Source organism: Ambystoma mexicanum, chromosome 6q, assembly GCF_040938575.1.
Source record: "Ambystoma mexicanum isolate Mex_15411 chromosome 6q, UKY_AmexF1_1, whole genome shotgun sequence".
In the NCBI taxonomy this organism is placed as follows: Eukaryota; Metazoa; Chordata; class Amphibia; order Caudata; family Ambystomatidae; genus Ambystoma; species Ambystoma mexicanum.
This window is the reverse complement of record NC_090937.1, coordinates 1,681,534,136-1,681,555,996: the sequence shown is the minus strand read 5'-3', so window position 1 is coordinate 1,681,555,996 and position 21,861 is coordinate 1,681,534,136. Positions and strand designations below refer to the sequence as shown.

General features: G+C 48.5%; 1 protein-coding gene across 1 annotated transcript in view; it reads right to left on the bottom strand.

The window, feature by feature from the left end:
* LOC138515436 (zinc finger protein 850-like) overlaps positions 1 to 21,861 on the bottom strand; it is a 221,132-nt gene that overhangs the window by 172,982 nt on the left and 26,289 nt on the right. The window contains exon 3 of the mRNA XM_069630278.1: positions 14,436 to 14,577. The gene's annotated coding sequence lies outside the window, so the exon portion shown is untranslated. The remainder of the gene's footprint in view (positions 1 to 14,435; positions 14,578 to 21,861) is intronic.

The window sequence follows — 21,861 nt, the reverse complement described above, 5'->3', positions numbered from 1 at the left end:
TGCCCCAGCCCGTAATTCCAGTTTTGTGAAGTAACATGTATTTGGGAACGTCCGGCCTCATCGCCCACGTCGCTATTGCGCATCCCAAACTATTCATATCAATCATTGCATCCTCGCCATGGCCCCTGTCTCAAGGACATTGAACAATAGAACGTTATATTTGCAGTCAGACCTGTGGGCATCTCCTCGCCGCTAGCTGAAAACCGAAAGCGCCGCCCTTCGAATTCCTCATTTGCAACATCACGTCGAAAAGGCATCTGTGGCCGTTTGAAATCACAAATTAATCCATCTAGTGCGGCTGTGTGTGAAAATGGCAACTGCCTTCACCCACAAATGGGACGCCCCGCCCGTCGGTGCAACTCGGTACAGTGATGCATGAGGGCCCACCGTTACTCGAGTACTACGTTCCACTGACCCTTCACAAGTCTTTTCGCGACTGCAAAGATTGTATGTGAAACAATGGGACCATAGCCGAATGAACATATCAACCAATGTTACACGGCCATCGGGTACAAATACATGATTGCAATAGCAAGATGCCATTACTCAAATTGCAGCGTTGTGTGCGGGACGTGCTCGGCCAAAGGGGAGAGCAGCTTGCACAGGTGGAATGAATCACCACAGGTGGAGGCCATACAGCCTGAAAACACATAAATTGCACACCCAGTCTCCTCCCACAACCACACCCACTCCGAAATGCTACCGGCAGGACTCGCGATGTTGGCCCTGGGGGACCTGATAGCACTGCAAGTACTCCAACTCCAAGAAGAAGACGAACACCAACTACAACCGGCCGCACGGAGGAGACGCAGGAGGAGGAGGAGGCCAAGGCAGGGCCAGCAAGGGCCGCCAGCACAGCCACTACCACCACGCAGGCAGCCCGCAATCCCACGCCTCCGAGCACATCCGTTCAACCTCACTGATGAGCAGATCCACACCCTCTACCGTTTAGACCGGGACACCATAGCCGCCATTGTGGACATGACACAGGCTGACCTTGTCAGCATGATAGATAGCCCAACCGCCATCCCACCCCTACTGAAGGTGGTGTCTGTACTCCACTTCCTGGCCACAGGCACCTACCAGCACACAGTCGGACAGTTGCATGGCATTTCTCAGCCACTGTTCTCACGGACACTATTGCAAGTGCTCGATGCCCTCCTGCAGCACGCAGACGACTACATCTCTCTACCACGCTCGGAGCAGGAAATTACCAACACAAAAGTGGGATTCCATGCACTTGCCGGCATACCGGGTTGCCTTGGTGCCATCGACTGCACCCATGTGGAATTGGTCGTCCCACATGCCATGGAGGCCCAGTACCGCAACCGAAAACAATTTCATTCCCTGAATGTACAAATGGTGTGTGACTCCAACAGGATCATTACACATTGTTGTGCCCGATTCCCTGGATCAACCCATGATTCTATGGTCTTGAGGAACTCTACAATACCACGCTACATGGAGCGACACGCAGGGAACAGATCCTGGCTACTCGGTGAGTCTCATTTCATGCATGATGATGTGGGGTATGTGATTCGGCAATGACCTGGCAGGAAGGGGGGGGGGGTGTGCGTACGTAGCAATGGCATTCCACATCATACGTTTATCGTCCACATACAGGTGATGCTGGATATCCACTGAAGAGATGGCTCCTCACACCAGTCCGGAACCCACGGGACCAGCATGAGGAGGACTACAACCATGCCCACTCACGTACCCGTGTAGTCATTGAACAGGCATTCGGCCTACTGAAGACTCGTTTCCGCTGCCTCAGCAGGTCTGGCGGGGCACTCCTGTACCGCCATGAGAAGGTTGCAAAGATGGTCATGGCATGTGTCATGCTCCACAACATGTGCGTACGTAGAAATGTGCCCATGCCCCCTGACGCAGAACTGCAAGCACCTGAAGATGGTCATGATGAGGGTGGGGATGTGGCAGCACCTCAAGGAGTCTGCGAGGCACCGGAGGGCCGTGACATTCGTCAGCATCTCATTGATGCATGCTTCTAGCACTCACGCCTGGTGGCTGATACATGGACACGGTACTCGTGGCACTGTGTGTGTCTGGTACATGCACAATATGGACTGTACGCCTATGATTGCCTAGTACACAAAGATCAATGTCCACACATCTCATTGGTTGATCGTGCATTGTTTATGGCATATGTGATATCATGTTGAACACCCTATCGACCCGCCACCCAAGTGAGCCCAACACACCCCCTCCACCCTCCTACCTCCCCCCCGAGCACCAGTGTCCAAAGATGCTCATTGTCAGTGGGCAGTCGCTATTGCAAGCCCCCTCTGCGGGTATCAGGGGCACCCCTGCCTGTGGAGCGCAGGTTCCTCCCAGATCTACGTTGGGGGCTGCCCTGGACGGAACTTGCAACGGATGATGTCTCTGCCTGCTCACGTCCATGCATGTCCCTAAGGGTTTGTGAGAGCTCAGTGAGCACACGGCGCACTGCGGCAAGTTCGGCACATACGTCTTTGGACGTCGCATGCAGTTCCCCCCTCAGGCTCTCGGTGCTTCTCTCCATTTGGACTCTCAGGCACTCGGTGCTACTCTCCATTTGTGCCCTTAGTGTCTCTGTACTTCTCTCCATTTCTGCCCTAAGTGTCTCAGTTGATGTTTCTATGTCTGCCTTAGTGCCCCCACATTCATCGGCATGGTCCTTGAGGAGCGTGGCCAGTTGCTGCTGTTGCACGATTAACTGGTCGAGGGACTGTTGCCTCTGCTGGGCCATGGCCATTTGCGGTGGTGTCACAGAGGGGCTGGTGACCTCATGTTGCCTTGCCACAGGGCTTGTGGGGGATGGCCAGTCGTCGTCTTGTGGGTGCCCCTGCGTGGTATCCTCATGTTGTACGGGATGGGACAGACAGGGGGATTGGGACAGGTCATGGATGGATCTGACTTCGACATCCCCGTCTTCTGTGTCGGAGCATGCTGCCATCAATGGGGTGTCACCTATGGTGCTGCTGCCACCAGAGGCAGTGCCTTCTGTGGCATCCATTGGGGGGACCTGTGGTGCTGCTGTTGTGGGCATGCTGGCTGCTGGGGTGCCTGTTGATGTTCCCTCCTCTGTGCTGCCACCTGATTTGTGCTGCTGCCGTGTCTTGATGCGTGCAGCTGAGGTGGAGGGTCTTTGGCCGTTGGTCTTGGCCCTCTTTGCAGGTGTGCTGGTAGGGGTGTCCTGATGCTCGTCGTTTGGATCGGACCCTGTGGTGGAGTAAAGGAGGGCGAGGGTTATTAATGGGTCTGTGGGAATTGGAATGGCATTGTATCACATGCATTGGGGTGGTACCTGAGGGTGATTTGGGTCGGGGCCTTGGAGGTGCTTTCATTTGTGTGTGGAGTGAGGGTGCAGTTGTTTTGCAGCCTGCAGTTAGGGTGTGCATGCTGCACGTGTAGAGGGTGTTTTTAGGGTTTTTAATTATTTATGTATTTATTGTGAGTTTTAAAGTGCGCTATCAGGCCAATGTGTGTGGACGTTCTCCTGGACATGTGTTTCTGTTGCACTATGTGGACACATGGTACTTCACATGATTGGACATTGTGGATTTAGCTTTGTTTCATTTGGGCCACCTACCTGATTCTTCGGATGTCTGCACTCCTTTCTCCATCCCTCCGACTCCCTCTATGCTCTCCATTCCAATGGTGGAGGCACAGATTTCTTCCCAGGGGGTCAACTTGATGGGTGATTCCGATCCTCCCCCGGTGGCTGTGGCAATGTTGCGGTTGGCAGAAAGTATGCTACGGACGCGTATCCGCAGGTCGTCCCATCGCTTTCTGCATTGCTGTGGGTTGCGGTCCCCACCGCACTTACCCGCTGTGCCACCAGAGCCCATATGGCCTTCTTGTTCGCAAGTGCCGTCCTGGTCATTTGCGTGGAGAAGACGACGGCAGCATTCTCCTGGAGGGTCTCTGTTAGCACGGTGAGTTCCTCACGGGAGAAGTGGACCTGCCGCTTGCGGTCGCACGCTTTCTTCGCTACTTTTCCCATTTTTCTTGGTTTCGCTAGGGTGGTTGACGGGTTGGGGTGTGTTTCAGGGTAGTGTTTTTAGTGGTTGTGTGGATTTTGTGGTTTTATAGGTGTACGGCGGGATGTTTCCCGTTCCGGGCCCATGTTTTTACTTCCGTTTCCGTATATTTACGGTCACCGTACTTTCCGGTTGGCGCTCACTGCGGTGTCCGCTAAGATGGGTGGCGGTATTGCACCTAGGGCGCCGTACGGCGGCGGTGTGGGCCGTTTTGGGGTCATTTCCGCCATCGCGGACTTTGCACTTCCGCCATGCCGTGGTGCTCGTGCCCGATGGGTCGGAATGGGCCGCACTTTGCTCCATCGTGCAATGGCGGAAACGCTATTTACGCTGTGGCGGTCCGGTCAGTCACTTTCCGCCAGGGTCGTAATGAGGGCATTAGTAAAGACACATGAGATCCTATGGAGTAAAGGACCCCATAGCCCATAAAACACACTAACAGTCAAAGGAACACCATAAATCATGTCCAAGAGTGGGAGAAAAAGGGTCTCACTCTTGGCAGGAGAAAAAAACAAACTCCAGAAATCCAGCAAAGCTGCTGGGGGACTCACTAGGTTAGGAAATTCAGCCTAAAGAGAGAATTCTCCCTAACACTCCAGGAAGACCAGGAAGGAAGAGTGCACACGGAGGAGGTGTGCGTGGACCGCGGAGAGAACAGGTACAAGGAAAGGGAAGGTTAAGGAGAGGGTCCGGAAATTAGAGCAGCAACTCAGTTCCAGGAGCACAACGCGACGCACGTCTAGCCTCAGCTAACGATAGCGTTGAGACGCGCGGAGCCGCATGGGCGTGGTTAATTTATGGAACGTGCTGCATGGACGTAAAGGTCGATAGACCGCGTTCTGTGAATACGGCCATGTTGGGTGTATTACAGCGAGTAACCCCCGACGTGCCAGGGACCAGGAGGACCAAAAGGGGCCTGATCGATGGATCATGACACACCAGCAGGATCAAAGGCGGTAGACCCGCAGTCTCCTGTTTTGATGGCACGCAACCACAGAGTGTCTGTTGTAATATGGTGTGGACCAACTCACCAGCAGGATCAAAGGACGAAGTCCCGCAGTCTCCTGCTACTGATGACCCACTCCTACCACCCAATTAATCCTCTAAGTTTAGTCACTCAGGCACTGCGAGCGTTAGAAGTACCACCCCCTAAGACACCTCCTTTCTTTGATGGGTATCCAAGGTTAGGTTACTGCTATTTACCTTGGCTCATTTTCCTGTTTAAAGGAGAAAATAAATAAATAAATAAATATAAAGTTATTTGCCCCTATTTCAAATTCCAGGTATTACCCCATGTAAAGAACCTTTCCTTGAGTGCTCTTGCTGAATGGAGAATCTTACACTTTTCTACCTGGTCGCGCCGTAAAATGACTCACGCAGACGGTCTCCCACAATCTCCCACAGGCAGCAGCAGGGGAAACACCAAAAGCGACCGCAGAATTAGCAGCAATCGCAGACGTGGATCACTGCTCCCGTTTCTCCTTGGCGTGCCCGACCCTCAGCTGCACTCCGCGTATATCCCGGACCAGCAAGGAGGTAGGAACGGGGAGAAGGCAGTCTGAGATGGGAGGGGGGTAGGTTCACGGTGGGCCATAGCAGCCCGACGGCGAAAGTCGCAGCGGATGTTCAGGGTGCCAGTACCCCGAGCAAAGTTTAATGTAGTGGCACCAGGTAGGCAGCTTCTCTTGGGTTTCCCGAGGAATCGTGCCTCACTCGGGCAGAATCAGGCGTAAACCCTTGCAATGTCAACGCCCAACTTATTCACGCTTTACAGAATATAACAGTTTACAGCTGCTCACTACTCCTTACTGAAAACGCAAGTGGTGGGCAATGATAGGTTTCCCTGGGATCCACAAATCAGTACAGTTTGCAAAGTTTTACGTGACGTCTTACTGTCAGCCCAGCTCAGCCCAACAGGCCCAGCAGAACAGAGACAAGAGACTCTGCAACCCAACTCCGCGGCCCGCTCTGCGGCAAAGTCAGGGTTTTAATGAGTCAGCTGATGCTGTAGCAGCAATAGTGAACAGACTGCAGCTCCTCTCTGGAAATCAGAATCCAATGCAGACAAGAGACTCGTCGATTTATGTTTTGAGGTAAATTAATGCCGTTTCAGTGCAGTGTTGTGGTCTGAATCCAGATTGGCGACATCCTAGAAGTTGGTTCGCCTCCAAGTACTTTTGGATTTGGAGATAGGCTACTCTATCGATGATTTTAAGGAGGATTTGGACCGTAGCAATAGGTCCATAGTTGGTGGGTATGGCCGGATTTCGAGTCTGTTTCTTGAAGAGCGGTAGCACCCAGGACTCTTTGAGGTTCATAGGGACAGTGCTCAAATTAAAGGAAGCATTAATTAGCTTAGAGATAAAGGGTGCTAGGTCTCTAGCTGCGTCCTTGATTACTTGTGCAGGGCAACTGTCAACCTGGCAGTTGGATGGTTTCAGAGATAAAATAACCTTTTCTGTTTCCAGTATGGAAATATTAGTGAACCTGAAGGGTTTGTCGATACTCGGTGTATCAACCAATGGGGTAGTGTGCGTCTCTGTGGAGCGCAGGGATGCTTTTTTGTTCACTATTTTTGTCTGCCGAGTCACTATTTTGTTAGATAAGGCATTTTGGATACTAGTACACCATTGTTTGTCTTTCGGGACATTATCTGAAGGTGTGATAGGATTTTCCATTTCCCGGAGGATGGTGAAAGCTCCTTGGAATTGGAGTTGGCCTTAGTGATTCTATCATTAAATGTATTCCTTTTGGTTTGGATTATTTCTTTCTTATATTTATTGGCGAGGTTAGATGATAATGTTTTGTTCTCATCCGTTGGCGAGTGTCTCCAGATGGCTTGGAGTTTACTTTTTTGGATACGTAGCTCTTTGAGGTAGGGTGTGAACCACGTATTGAGGTGGGACTTTTGTTTGCTTTTGAGTAGTTTGACTGGGGCGACGAAGGTCTCAACAAGAGCGTTTGGGTCAGAATTATTAGTGTTAATGGATCTGTAATTTCTTTTTTACTTCTCGTTGGGAGTGGTGGTTCTGTTTCGAGGTTTACCAGCTTTTGAGTCATGGAGTCATTACATTGTTCCTCCACCACCGGCAATGATTTCAAAAACGTTAATGAAGATTTTCTCCTATTGATATTTTCTGCTGGCAAGTTTTTTGACTTTCTTCATTTGTTGTTATTGTTAATTTTATGCCCTTCTAATGGAAGAAGTTGGACTAACCAAAACAGGTATGAAGCTCAGATCATCACTGACAGTATCAGTGATGGTGTTATGTGTTAGCAGTACAGGGCTGCCCCCCAGTTGGCATTTGATTAATGGGGATGGACTTCCTGTTTCCACGATCCGACGAGTATCCAAAGCTGACATTAAGAGCAAACTTCCATGGTTCTCCTCATTGGTTTCAAGCCGAGTTATCTTACATCTTTTCTTTTTCTCTTTTCCGATGACTATGTTAAGCACTTTTGGAATCTTATTATCAGTCTGTAGATTTTGACACTGATTGTCTAGGATGGATTCCTTGATGTTGTCATACAGAAGAAGTAGCGATTCCAGCACCTAATGAAGAGCTGAAATTGATGCTGGACCCAGCGTATCCAAGTTAGGAAGGATGTTAGACTCATCTAATTTGGATATTCCAGGGAGTAAAAAAGTCAGAAGACTACGGTCCGTTCAAGATAAATTGGATCTTGTGTTGGACTTTGGTCGTCGTCAGCCCTTTGCGTTTGATGTTGCTGCCGTTCTACGGGTCTAGTTAGTTTAATTGATGAACTTTCTAGGTCACTTGTATCCTTCTCATTGAAATCGCCCAGATCCCTGCACAAACGCATGAAAGATTCGTCCAGAATGAAGGAATCCTCTAGAGCGATGTAGGGGCGCAAGACAGCTCACAAGTGATTGGTGCTCTCATAGCCCATTTATACACACCATCTGTCTCATGAAGTATAGCTGTAATAGTACAGGAGGCCGTGGGTGATTGTGACGCAAATATGAAGGCTCTTCCGAGCTCTGGTCATCCTTAAGTGTGACAATAGATTCCAATGAGACATCGCCAGTAATGTTAGGCAACACCGAGCTTAGTTGATTTGGTAGTTCTTTGGTTAACAATCTGCTGATCTCCCGTGCCTCATGCAGGTTTTGCAACAGCTTCAATGCAAATGTACTGTTTGTTTGTTTTATTTGGGGTGGGTTACTTTTAATAGGTATTTGGCACTTTATAGATGAAATTCAGCTAATGCCTGTGTTATCCTTTGTTGTTATTTTTTAATGGCAGAATTCTGGTCCATGTTACTTACTTGTCTGATTCTCAAGGCTGCTGCCATTTTCTAAGTGACCAGGACTGAATAAACGCCCAAGCCGTGTATCAGTACAATATCCAACCAAAGTTCTGTAAATTCAAAAAAAGAAACAAAAAGGAAAATGTTTCCAATTTTCCAAATTTCCAGACTTCCTCTGATCTTTCATTAGTCGCACGCTTTCGTCGCAGATTAACTCTAAGCCCTCGCAGGACAAGGCCACAGTATTCAGCGACGCAGGTGTTTGGCAGCGATGGGGTAGCGGCGCAGACTGTGAGCGTGGATGACCTCACCCTCCTGTCGGCGGTCACAAGGTAAGAAGGTTCGGGGAGTGTTAGCTTCACTTCACTCCATGCAGCCTCCCTGAACATGCGCCCCTTCCCCCTCCTGCATATGCGTTGTTCCCCCTGCAACCGATCCTCCTCAGGCCGTGTGTGCTCCCTTGTTTCCCTAGCCGCGTGTATTCCCTCGCATCGTAGGTCGCCTCATTCTGTTTGTGTGTGTGCGTGGCCACGCAACTTGCCCGTGTGCGCTCCTTTGCTTCATTACCCACGTACGCTCCCTCGCATTGTAGGTCTCCTTATCCTGCTTGCGTGTGGGCGCTCACTCACAACCTGGCTGCATGTGCTCCCTTGCTTCTCTAGCCGTGTGTGCTCCCTCGCATAGTGGGTCCCCGCATCTTGTTCTGTTCTCCTTGCCTGTGTTTCCCTTGCTTCCTCTCACATCTCAGCCCTTGCCTCTTCGATCTAATGTGTACTATTCTGACACTGTCTCGTTCCCCACTGTTTTTCTGACATTAAGTTGCATTGTCTGCATTCTTCTAGGTTGCTGTTGTGTTCTGTGCCTTGTTGACTGCACTGACTTTGTGTTTGCTCTCTGCGGTTCTTGATATTGTGTTGCTATCCATGGTTTGTGGCATCACATTGCAATTGCCTGCATTCTTCACTTCTAGGCTCCCTGCTGACCTATGTGTTTTGCTTTTGGTTCTGTACTACATCTGTATTCTCTAATTCTAGGTCCCCTGTTGTGCTCTGTTCTTTGCTGATGGTTTTGTACTGCATCTGATTTGTAGGTCCATTTTTTCTTGCACTTGGTTGTGCCCCCCCTTCCTTTCGTGTCCCCCCATGTGCCTCCCTCCTGTCTGCCCCCTGCATGTCCTCCCCTCCCCCCTCCTCTACCTGGGCTCCCCTCTCCCAACCCCCCCCTTTCCTCCCCACACCCCCTATGGTGCTCTGTCTCACCTATCGTTTCTAACTGCTTTTCTATCGACTATCCTATCCACCTCGCTAGGTCTGGCAGGAGGAGGCTCAAAAGGGACATCATGGTCTCCAACCGAGGCCTCCCTATCGCTGATACCTACATCAGCGCCTTCTCCAGACAGACCTTTACAGACATACTCTTTGGCATTCCCTCTCTAGGCCTATGGACCCCCATATAGTCTCTGATCTCTCTCCTTTTTCCTCTTCTCTCATTAAAAGGTGGCACCTGGTGGGAGACCCTCCTGGCCCCCTTCCGCCCCTCTAATACCATCAATAATGTCTTTCTTAAATGGCACCGTCTTGGTCCAAAGCCCTCAGGCCAATCTCCTCCCCTTTGATAGACGATTCCCATGCCTTATCAACTTCCTTTCCTCTCCTGCTATCCCTTCTTAACCCTCTCTGGTTCCTCTGCCACCTCCTTCCTCTGCCACCTCTACAGCACCCTCTGCTGCTTCTCTGACCTCCCTGTTGCATCCCTCCTCTGCCACCCCTCTGGCCCTTCCTTCTCCCTCTCTGACTACCCTGCCTTCTCTTCCTTCCTCCTCTGCCCATCTTTGGGCACCTCCAACACTTCCGCAGGGTGTAGCTCTGGCCTTTACCCCTCCCCAGAACACATTCAAATGTGGCAACCTGTTGCACATTACTACTCTCAACTCTCGTACAGCGGTCAAACTCTCCTCTGACATCTGCCGTCTCCTGGAAGAGTTTGATTTGGATGTACTCGGTCTCAACGCCGGGACTTGGTTCACGGCCAGCTCTGTCACGAGTTTCAACACTCTCCTTCCCGATGGCTATAAGATCCTCTCTGAACCCAGAACCAACCGTCCCAGTGGGGGTGTAGCCTTGATTGTCCTAGAGTGGATCCCTGCTTCTATCATTCCAATGCAGCACTACTCCTCCTTTGAATGCCTGATCTACAGGCTCTCTATCTCTCCTGGCCTCTCTTTCACTGTGGCCACTATCTACAGTCTGCCTGACTAGGTCATCCTCCCCCTCTCTGAGTGCGATGACATATCCTCCTCGCTCCTTGCCTCTACCACTCAACTTCACCTCCTCTGAGACTTAAATATCTACCTGGATGCTACCAGCCCTTCTTCTGGACTCCTTCACAACCTTTGCAATTCTCTCTTTCTCTCTATTCCTCCCTCTGGCCTGACTCACTCTGAAGGGCACAAACAGGATATTCTGATCTCCTCAGTCCTCCCCTTCTCTAACCCTCTCACCACTCCTCTCTCTTTTGGAGTGATCACTTTCTCCTTTCTTCTCACCTCTCGTTCTCTTCCCTGTAGGTCAAGCCGACTCCAGCACTGCCACCTACCTTCTCGGTCATTCGACCCATGAACCCTGTGTTAGTGGAGGCTTTCGATGCTACTTTCTCTCCTCCTCCTCCTCCATGTTTGGATGACTCACACCCAGACACAGCCCTCTCTAACCTTCATCTCTCTATCTCTAACACTCTGGATGTCCTTCCTTGAAGCCCAAATCCAAGTGCAACTCTTGGTACGATTTTGACCTTGCCGACCTTTAGCGCAGGTGTAGGGTGGCGGAGAGGAAGTGGAGGGCATTATGCACACCACCTGACATACTAGCCGGCCACCTGCTCCAAAGGCAGTACAGACTCTAGGTCCTCTCTAAGAAGAGACCCTACATCCAATTCTGCATCACTGCAGTGTCTAACAACTCGGCCAAACTTTTCAAAATCTGCAAGGAGCTGGCCAATCCTGCTGCAGTCTCTACCTCTCCTGTTTCCTCCAAGGCCCTCTGCACGGCTTTGGCCTCTCATATCACCACTAAAACCCAGGACATCCTATCCACCCTCAATTCCTCTACCTCCTTTTCCTCCTCCTCTACCAGTTCTGGCCGGTCTGAGGCCGACTCTCCTGCTCCTTTCCCTTGTTCACCCCTGACAATGTTTCTAGACAAGTTCGATCTATTAAAGTCTCATCAAAGCAGGTCTACCCCTGCTCATCCAGAACCATCAAGGACCACATCAACACTCTTGATCCAGCCTGGGCCGATTTCTGCAATCATTCCTTTTCAAATCAAACTTTCCCCTCCCTCCTTAAGCACTCCCTTGTGCTCCCCCTTCTAAAGAAGCCCCTGGCCGATCCTTCCTCTCCGGCTAACTATTGCCCTATCTCCATCACTCTTTTCCTGGGCAAACTCTTGGAAAGGCTGCCCATCCCCCAGCTTAATCTACATACCAAAGTTGTTGGTCGCCTCCATGACCACCAGTCTGACTTCAGAGCTGCCAGAAGCACAGAAACTGCTCCCCTGAACACCTGTGAGGACTTGCTCTCCAATCTTGACTCTAATCTTGCTTCTGTCCTCATTCTCCTCAATCTATCCTCTGCTGTTGACATCCTGCTCAATCGCCTCTGCAACAACCTTGGTATTACTGATCAGGCCCTGGCCTGGTTGACCTGCGTTCTCACCGACCGACCCTCTCAGGGCCAACTGGGGTCTTTCCTCTCTTCTATCTCTCTCTACTTGTGGTGTTCCCCAGGGGTCTAACCATTCTCCCTGGCTCTTCAACCACTACCTGGCACCTCTTGCCCACTGCATCGCTACTTTCTGCTCCAGTTTACAATGTTATGCGGATGACAGTCAACTCTCTTTCAGGCTCCCCTCAGCCACCTCGGTTTCTTCTCCCACATCAGACTGTCTGGCCGCAATTCAGGAATGGTGTGCTGCTAATGATCTCTGCCTTAATGGCAGTAAGACTGCAATCCTTCTCATTGGGACACCCACTGCCTCCTTTCCGCTCTCTCTCTGGCCACCCACTCTGTGCCCTCTTCCTGCTCCTTCCTGTGAGGCTAAGAACCTTGGTGTAATCTTCAACTCCACCCTCTTATTCTATCCTCACATCGCTGACGTCTCTAAGAAGTCAAACGATCAGCTTTACCTCCTCAGAGGTATTCTTCCTTTTCTCACTTTATCCCAGAAGCTAATTGTCTACAGAGGTCTGGTCCTCTCTAGGATGGACTATTACAACAGCCTCTTTCTAAATCTTCCTGCCTTTACCCTTCAACCTTTACAACTTATCCAGAACAAGACTGCAAGACTTGTCCTTGGCCTCAAGCCCAGGGATCGCACCTCTCCAGCTCTGAAATCTCTGCACTGGCTCCCTGTGGCTGCGAGGATCAACTTCAAGACCCTACGCATCGTCCGCAAGGCTTTCTAGGGCCTGGGACCCCTCTACCTCCAACTTTCTCTTCCAAAACATCTTCCTTCTCGAGCTCTCCGCTCATCTACCTCCAACTTTGAGGGTCAGACGTTTCTCCAAGCAGAGAGTTGGGTCTACCTCCAACTTCGAGGGTCAGACGTTTCTCCAAGCAGAGAGTTGGGGGCAGATCTATCTCCTCGCCTGGGGTCTCCCTGTGGAATAGCCTCCCTGCCTCTCTCAAACTTGAGCATAACCACCTCTGATTCCGGAAGCAACTCAAGACCTTCCTTTTCGCTTCCGCTTTCTCTCTTCCTCTCCCCTGCTGATACACCTGACTGCTCCGCGCATTGGTCCCCTGGTCACCCTCTGAACTCAGGCCCAGGCTCCTGCATGTCCAATTGCCCTGGCACTGCCTCCAGGCTCCCCAGCACTTAAGAGTCTGTATTTGCAACCCTACGGTCCCTTCTCTCTGCAGTTATGAGCCACCCGCTGGCTGCACTTGTGAGCTAACTGCACTTCCCCCCCTCCTCCTGGCACTTCTCTCCTTCCTTCTTCCCCACACTTGCGTGATCTGAATGCCACAAGGCCTAGTAAGATTGTTATTTAGTCCTCCCTTTGTTTCCCCCTCCTTACTTGTCGCGCCTAGAAACACTTGTGTACAGGCGTGTTATAAATGCCACATCATAGCATATAATAACAAAAAAATACAAATGTGTGTGAACCAGCAGCAAACTGAAGGTTTTACAGTCTTTATTTAGTTTTATTTTGGTCCGTTATGGTAAATGTTCAAAAAAATAAAGGTGAAAGTGAAACGAGCAGCAAACTGAAGGTTTACAGTCGCTTTTATTTTCCTTTGGTCACCCTCTATTTTAATAAAAAGCCACAAAATTAAGAGTGCAGGTGAAACAAGCAAGAGGCGGCCCCCGAAACTGCTTAGACGCAAGGACCACAAGTACTGCTGCACGCTGTAGACCCACCATAGGACCACAACAAAGTCTACTCTCCCCACAGCAACACAGCAAATACCGTGACACCAACAGTACAAGCAGTGCAAACAGTTCTGCGATTCTGATGAACCACAATGGGACGGCAACAATCACTGTTCCAGTGTTTCCGTTTGGTACGTAGGAACTGAAAAAAGTGAACACTGATACGCAGTGTGCAGAAAACATTCCTGCATCGCTTCGCTTCACTACAAAACAACTGCTTCAGCTTACATCCTGGCCTGGAACGTTTGTTGACAAATAGTATTAAAGGTGCAGCAGTGCATACGCCCCGTGTGCCAGTGCGTCCCACACTCTCTCCACACTCTACTGCGCTCTACCACGCTCTGTCACATGGGGAGTCTTTTCTTAGATAAGATCCGCCTCCAACAGCAGCCAGTGAGCAATCGCAGTATCTCTCGGACTGCTCCATAACAGAATATTGTCAAACAGTATTGGGCTTCCTAATAAAAGGTTCTATGCAAGAATGAAATAAGATAGCAAAGCACTACAATTCAATCAATCAATCAATCAGGCAAAAACATAATTTAGATGGCCTGTCACATGTACAATTTTCAGCTTCTATAGCAAAGGGCATTATCGAAAGAAATACAAAATTAAAGCGGGAAAATGACTGCTTACTCTTGGGCACAATGCCAAACATAATTCGTAATATGTAAAGAACATGTTTTACCCATAGTTAGAAATCCAGGATTCTTTTTTGAATGCACTGGTTTAAGTTGACTGCACGTCAGAATTTGCTGCAGGGTCCCCTGAGTAGCACATGGGTTAATTAACGGCGTGGTCTTTCTCAGGACAAAATTATATGCAACATCCTACAAAAAAGAAAAACGATTTATGTAAAAGCATTTTCTTGAAAATATCTAAAATTAATTTTTAAACAAGAGTGCAAACTTAAGGAAACAAATGACCCTGCACTCTCACATATTAGTCACAACGGGGGAAGCGTACGACTCCTAATCTTCTATAAAGCACGGCATCACACATGCATCTCATCAGCTGCACCCTGAACTCTCACGTATTAGCCAAAACAAGGGAAGCACATGACGACTAATATTGTATAAAGCATGGTATCGCGCGAGTGCACAGGAAAGTGCATACAAGCAGACCTGCTGCAGGCAGTGACGGCGACAGTGCACTCACAATCTACATATGTATGTATGTATGTAATCTTATATAGCGCCGGCAACCTACAGGCATCAGGGCGCTTAACATAAACGAATACAACTTATAGCTTAACGGCTAGCAATAATCCCTGTGCTGGCTCGAGTGAAAACAGATTTCACCTAAAGAGGTGTGTCTTTAAACTTTTCCTAAAATGAAGAATGTTTTCTTCTAGTCGCAGCTTAAGTGGGAGACTGTTCCACTGCGTAGCAGCCAAAACAGCAAATGATCTGCCCAAGCCTGCCTTTAATTCTTGTTTTGGCACTGTGAGCAGACCTTTTACTGCTGAGCGTAAGTGTCTCTGTGGAGTATTAAGCACAAATTGATTCTTTAGGTATTGAGGGGAGACACCGAACAGGCATCTATGGACAATAGTTATAGCTTTGAAATTCGCCCTCTCCTCCACCTTAAACCAGTGCAGAGCTCTTCTTGCCATAGTCACATGGTCTTTGCTCTTTAATCCCTTTACCATCCGCACTGCGTCATTTTCTATAACTTGGCACCTTGCCAAATCTTTTTTGGTGCTCCTATCAGTAGGGCATTGCCCTAGCGACTGTGGCTATGTTAGCCTCATTCAAATAAGGTCGAATTGCCCTCATGAGGAGTAGATAGTATGCCGTATTTTTGTGCAGGTAATTTACCTGGGCCTCTGAGCTGACTGAGTCATTGACCATCATCCCTAGGGTCTTAACTTGATGTGATACTTGAATTTTTGCTTCATTTATAGAGAATGGGCCTCATTACAACTCAGGCGGTAAGGGGTTTACGGCGCCGTAAACAGCGCCGACCCTTACCGCCTGATTCCGAGGTCCCTTAGCGCCATGGCGGATTTAACACCTGCTTTTAGCAGGTGTTAAAATCCATGGCGCTAAGGGACCATGGAGTTAATTACGCCACCGTAATTTACGGCGGCGTAATTAACGCCTTCCCCACTCCCATTATGCCCTATGGGGCAAAAATGGGAATGGGGAAGGGTAAATGGGGATTGGGGACTTACCGCCCCGCCAAACTCGGAATGGGGCGGTAAGTCCGCCAACCACCATGGCGTAAACGTAGTTTACGCCATGGTGGTAAAGTCACGGCCCAGCTAGCTTGGCTTTTGTCTGATTCGTTCCAAAGATCAAGAGTTCTGTTTTGGAGTCATTAAGATACACCCAGTTCTGCTGCATCCATGCTTCTATTTTACTGTAAACTTTTGCTATCTTATCACTGTCCCTGATGTAGTTACCCTCTATTTCAATGATTAGCTGCGTGTCATCGGCGTAGTTTGTAAAAAACACACCAATCTCATCTAGCACGTCGCATAAGCTTCTCATGTATATATTAAATAACAGTGGAGAGAGACTTGCTCCCTGAGGAACTTCAAACATTATTGCGATAGCCTCGGAGAACAGGTCCCCCCAGTGCACTCTTGCTTGACGCTCTGTGAGAAACGATACAAGCCAATCCAGTGCTACCGTAGAGCACCCAGTTGTACATTTCAGCACATTTACCAGTATTTGGTGATCTACAAAATCAAAGGCTGCACTGAGATCCAGCAGTATCACTATACCTGCTTTACCCTTATCAATTAATTCCAACATGTGGCTTTGAAGGTCCAACATTGCTGTTTCTGTGCTATGAACAGCCCGAAAGCCAGATTGTTGTTTGTGTAGGGAATCCTGTTTCTCTATATGTTTTGGTAATTGGCATGTTGTGATTTTATCCAATATTTTAAGAATAAAGTTTGAGTTCGTAATGGGGCGGAGATTGCCAGGATCCTTTGGGTCAAGGCCTGCCTTTTTAACTAAGGGCGTGATTGTAACTTTTTTTAGTTCTTTCGGTACTGAGCCTTCTCTAAACGAGGCATTAACTATTTTCACAAAGATTGGGGTGAACAGTTCTTTGTTTTCCAGAATAATTTTGGAAGTAGTATTTTCCGCACATGAGGTGGGTTTCATGTGTTTTAATACTTTGATCATTTCTGATTCGGAGATCATAGTAAAATTAAATGAGTCAGCCCTAGCCTGTTTAGCACTATCTTGTTCCCGTGATAATGTACCTGCGAGTACTCTGGCCTTAATTAAGTTTTGCCTAGCCTTTAATATTTTGGCTGCAAAGGCATTTTGCGCTGCATCGCAGTCTTCTTTTGTAGGTGAGAAGGGAGGGGTAAGAGAATTGGGTTTCTCAATGTTTTTTAAGATTTCAAATATCTTACTCGTAGCATTGGATGCTGCTTCAATTTCCTTGTTATAGAAATTATCTTTAGCCTCTCTTATACTATCTCTATATTTTTTATTTGCTACCTTCCAGTTGTCCTTGTTTTCCTTTGTACGGTTCTGTTGCCATTTTCTTTCAAGTGTTCTTTTTTCTATTTTACGTTTATCCGGCTCGCCGTCAAACCATTTCTAATGCTTACAATCTTTCCTAACAGTTTTAGGTTTCAGTGGTGCTACTTGTCCAAAACTTGGATTTGTGTTGTGTATTTGTTTAGCATGGTTTCGCAGCTATCATAATCCTGCAGAGATGACAGAATGTCATCTAGGCAGGGTCGCAGTTTTTCCGCATTCAGATTTTTTAAATTCCTGCTCACTACTTTGATATGTGGATTATGATGTTGTTTAGTTATCTCCAACAATACTTCAAATGATACCAAGAGGTGGTTACTCCATATACAAGGTTCTGTAGTTGTTAACTTGACCTGAAGGATTTGCGTTAGAACCCAATCCAATTGGTTTCCTTGAGGTGTGGTTGAATGGACGCTCTGAACAGCCCCTAAAAGAACCTGTGAAATCACAGATTCGGAAGGGGAAAACACCCATTATGAAGGGTGTGGGCTGCTCTACCATGATGTCTGAAATGTATGATTTAATCTTAACTGGATCTCTAGATGAAGGTAGAATTACTGATAATTTCAAACGAGTAAGGAAGGTGCTGCTATATGCAGTAGTACTGAGGTAGTAACGATTGTGAGAATGGAGGGGGAAGCGGCTAATCGGACACTTGGTGGACTGAATCGTTCAGATGTTTTGCACAACGATAATTCTATGCTTCCTCCTATTGATAATAATCTGTTATAGGCCACAGCGGGAGTCAATTGGCTTTCCTCTGCCATCTTTGAGTAATGTTATTGGTTATGATTTATCTAGAATCCCAGATCTCCTTTAAATTGCTAATGGCCTAGAGGATCAGGTTGTTGTTTGTAATACGTCCTCTAGCTCTGATTTTGACTACGGTAACGAGCAGAGTGAAATTCTCGCAATTATGTTATGTTTGACGTAAGGAAGGCACGGTATCAAAGTAAGACAGACCCAAGTGATGTTCAAGGGTGTTCATTAAACTGCAAAAATGGGAGAGATAAACGCCTAATTTTAACCTAAATCTAAGATGGGAGGAAGCTACGACCATCAAATAATACGAAAACAGTCCTAGTGGTGTCTTAGTCAAATGAAAAGGGCCTATACTAAAAAACCTATTGCCAATCTTAATGCTATGCTACAAAATAGTGTGGGATAGAATTCACAAGAAAAGAAAGGAGTGTTCACAAAATGATAAGTCAGGATGGTATTCACAGGGTCTCCCTTCCCCACGTTTTTAGCACGGGACAAGGCAGGACTTTTGAGCACAGCACTCTCCTGGACTTCTCCGGCACAGGTTTACAGTTCCTTTTCACAATGTCAGGGCCTTCTGTGCCAAAGTGTTAGGCAGAAACCTGTGCAGTTCCCTCTGGGACCACTGCAAAAGATTTAAGACTACAGTTGTTTGGCAGTAAACCCACTTGGTAGCAGTCTGTACCACACAGATTCACTTGGTAGCTGTGGCTGAGCAGTCAGACTTCCCTCAAGAACAGTTAGGCAGTATACAGAGTATTCACAATAGGTCAAAAGAACACAGTAGAACAAGCAAACACGGACCAGAGCTTGGTGTAAAAGAGATATAAGTATTTATTTAAAACCACATCTAATAAAACACACAGGCACTAATATTAAGCAGTTCAAAAACACGGTCACTAAAAGATATACACTCCCTTCAACGATTAGTTAGACAAGTCTTAAGTAAAGCAACACTTATTTTCAGACAGCGGTGAGCGCTTAACGAAGATGGCACTCTAATCAATCGGTTTAAAAGGGAGAAAAAGGCAGAGCAAAGATAGAAACAGATCCCAACACTTTCAGAAGAACACAGTAGGAGAAGAAGGCAGGTTAAAACCGTAAAGTCAAAGTTAACAAGGCCGGACCCACTGTAAGAGGCTCCGGTCGAAATGTGTCCAAGGTCACACGGTTCAAAGTGCCCAAAAGTCTCGAAATCAGTTCAGAAAAAGTTGGACCAAAAGAAAGGGACCAGTTAGATGGTCAAGGTGGCCAGCCCAGCCCAGAAGGTTAAGGGATTATTATTACCTTGTAGCAATCTTTAGAAAGGGAGGCCTGGCGGACACAGTACCTTAAAGTGCTGAGAATACTCTAGCAGGAGCAGATGTTCCCCTGCAGCAGATGCTTCGTCCGGGGGGAGAGAGGATCTCGTCGGGGAGGAAGACAGGAGTCTGTTGCACTGCCAGGGAAGAAACTAGCCGCAGAGTTCTCAGTTAAAAGGAGCGGTCCTTTTATTCGCGGACCAGTGGTAAGTGGCTATCTGGTTGCCGGGGTGCTTGGCACGGGCAATACGACCACAAGACGTCCTGGGATGCGAGGAAAAGAAGGTAAACTGGTTGTGTCCACCAGTCAGGGGAAGAAGACTCACCAGCCGGGAGATCTTCTCTGTCGTCGGGAAGTGGTGAGTCGGTTCCGCAGGGCTCCACCGGTGGTGTCGTCATAGCAGGTCGGCTCAGCTTCTCCCTCGCCGGATTCTCAGGTCCTGTGGTGACTTCTGAAGTTCCAGTCCCCAAAGCCCTGCTTTTATGCAGCACACCCCCATTCGCTCAGCCTAGCTGTCAATCAAACATGCTAAGTGGTGAGCCGGCCGGCTCACCACTTGGGCCAATCACACAAGAGTGCGACTTGAGTTACCAAGGTATTTCAGTCCAGCGTGCCTATACCCCCTCCCACACCTCCTGTGGTACCCAGACAGAGTGGCACCACTTTTGGAGGCTTCTGTGGAGAAGCCCGCCAAAAAGTGGAACAAAGGGCTCGACTTGAGTTGGAGTCACAGAAGAGAATACAAACGCCATTTTAGAATCGAGTTCTGGCAAAAAATACCAACCGGCGAATTAATATTAAATAAATAAACCGGCGGTATGTTCGAGGCTATGAGAATTAAATAATTAAAGTTGGTAGCCTCGAACAATGGGAAAATCCCATAGAGATATATTCGCGGTCGAATATAAAAAGTAGTATCCACTGCCACCAGCCAAAACTCGATCAGGGGGGACAGAGACGTGCCCCCTCGACTAACAGACCCCAGGGCAATCGAATTGCCCCGACCAGCACGTCCACAATATGATGGTTTGTACTGGTTTCTGTTCATAATTTGGGACTAGTAAAGCCAATGGTGACTTTACATGCCCTGGGAGACAGTAGTAAGTCCCGGGGTATGGAGTCTATGGTGGGGGGTCACTAGGACACCCCTGTGTCACTGCACTGAGGGTGCTGTGTAACACACATAGTAAAAACACATGAGCCCCTATGGAGTAAAAGACCCCATAGCCCATAAAACACATTAACAGTCAAAGGGACCCCTCAAATCATGTCCAAGGGCCTCATTACACGGAAGGCGGTAAGGGTTTACCGGTACCGGTAAGGGCATTGGTACCGGTAAACCCTTACTGCCTTACTACGAGGTCCCTTTGTGGATTGGTACTTTAATGCCTGCTGTTTAGCAGGCGTTAAAAACCAACCCGCAAAGGGACCAGGGTGCTAATTACGGTACCGCAATTTGACCATCAAATAATACGAAAACAGTCCTAGTTGTGTCTTAGTCAAATGAAAAGGGCCTATACTAAAAAACCTATTGCCAATCTTACTGCTATGCTACAAAATAGTGTAGGATAGAATTCACAAGAAAAGAAAGGAGTGTTCACAAAATGATAAATCAGGATGGTATTCACAGGGTCTCCCTTCCCCACGTTTTTAGCATGGGACAAGGCAGGACTTTTGAGCACAGCACTCTCCTGGGCTTCTCCGGCACAGGTTTACAGTTCCTTCTCACAATATCAGGGCCTTCTGTGCCAAAGTCTCTTTCATAAAAAGTCTCTTGCTTCAGAGGCCTGATGTATCGTACAGAACAACACAAATTCCTTTGGTAAATCTTCACGGCGGGCGATTGCTCTTCACCCCTTACTCCCCCTCAGCCGGGCTCTGAGCCTTCTCTCAATAGCCTCCCTCCCTCAGTCAGGTTCATCACTGTCCACCCCAATTCGTAGGCATCCCTCAGTCAGGTTCACATTTGCCCCACACAATGCAGGATTCAGTTCCCTTGACTTTATCGTCACCTTGTAATATTCAGAAATCTTAATGGGCCTCATTATAAGTTTGCCGGTCCGCGAACTACGGTACCGGTAAGCATGCCGGTACCGTAGTTCCGGGGCCGGCAAACTACGAGTTCTGTTCGCAGGTGCCATTGCGGTCGCCAGTGCTGGCCTGGCGGCCGTACCGGCACCCGCGAGCTGAGCATGTCGAATGCACCGGCACTGTTGATAACGGTGCCGGTACATCCGGCTTCCCCATTCCCATTGGGGAATGGGGAAGAATTGTTTCCGGTGCCCAGGAATTGGCAAATACTGGGTCCGGCAAGGCCGTAATGACCCGGTAATTGCTCATTTCTGGGTGCCGAAAAAAATAAATACCAGCGGCATCCGTGCCTGTATTACAGGCATGACTACCGCCAGCCTCATGATGAGGCCCAATGGGCCCCATTAGAAGTTTGGCGGTAGCCTTTCTGGTAAAACCAGAAGGCTGGTGCCAAACATCCGAAAATTTCCAGCGTCTGCGAATGGGCAATTATCGGGGCATTCCGTCCCCGCC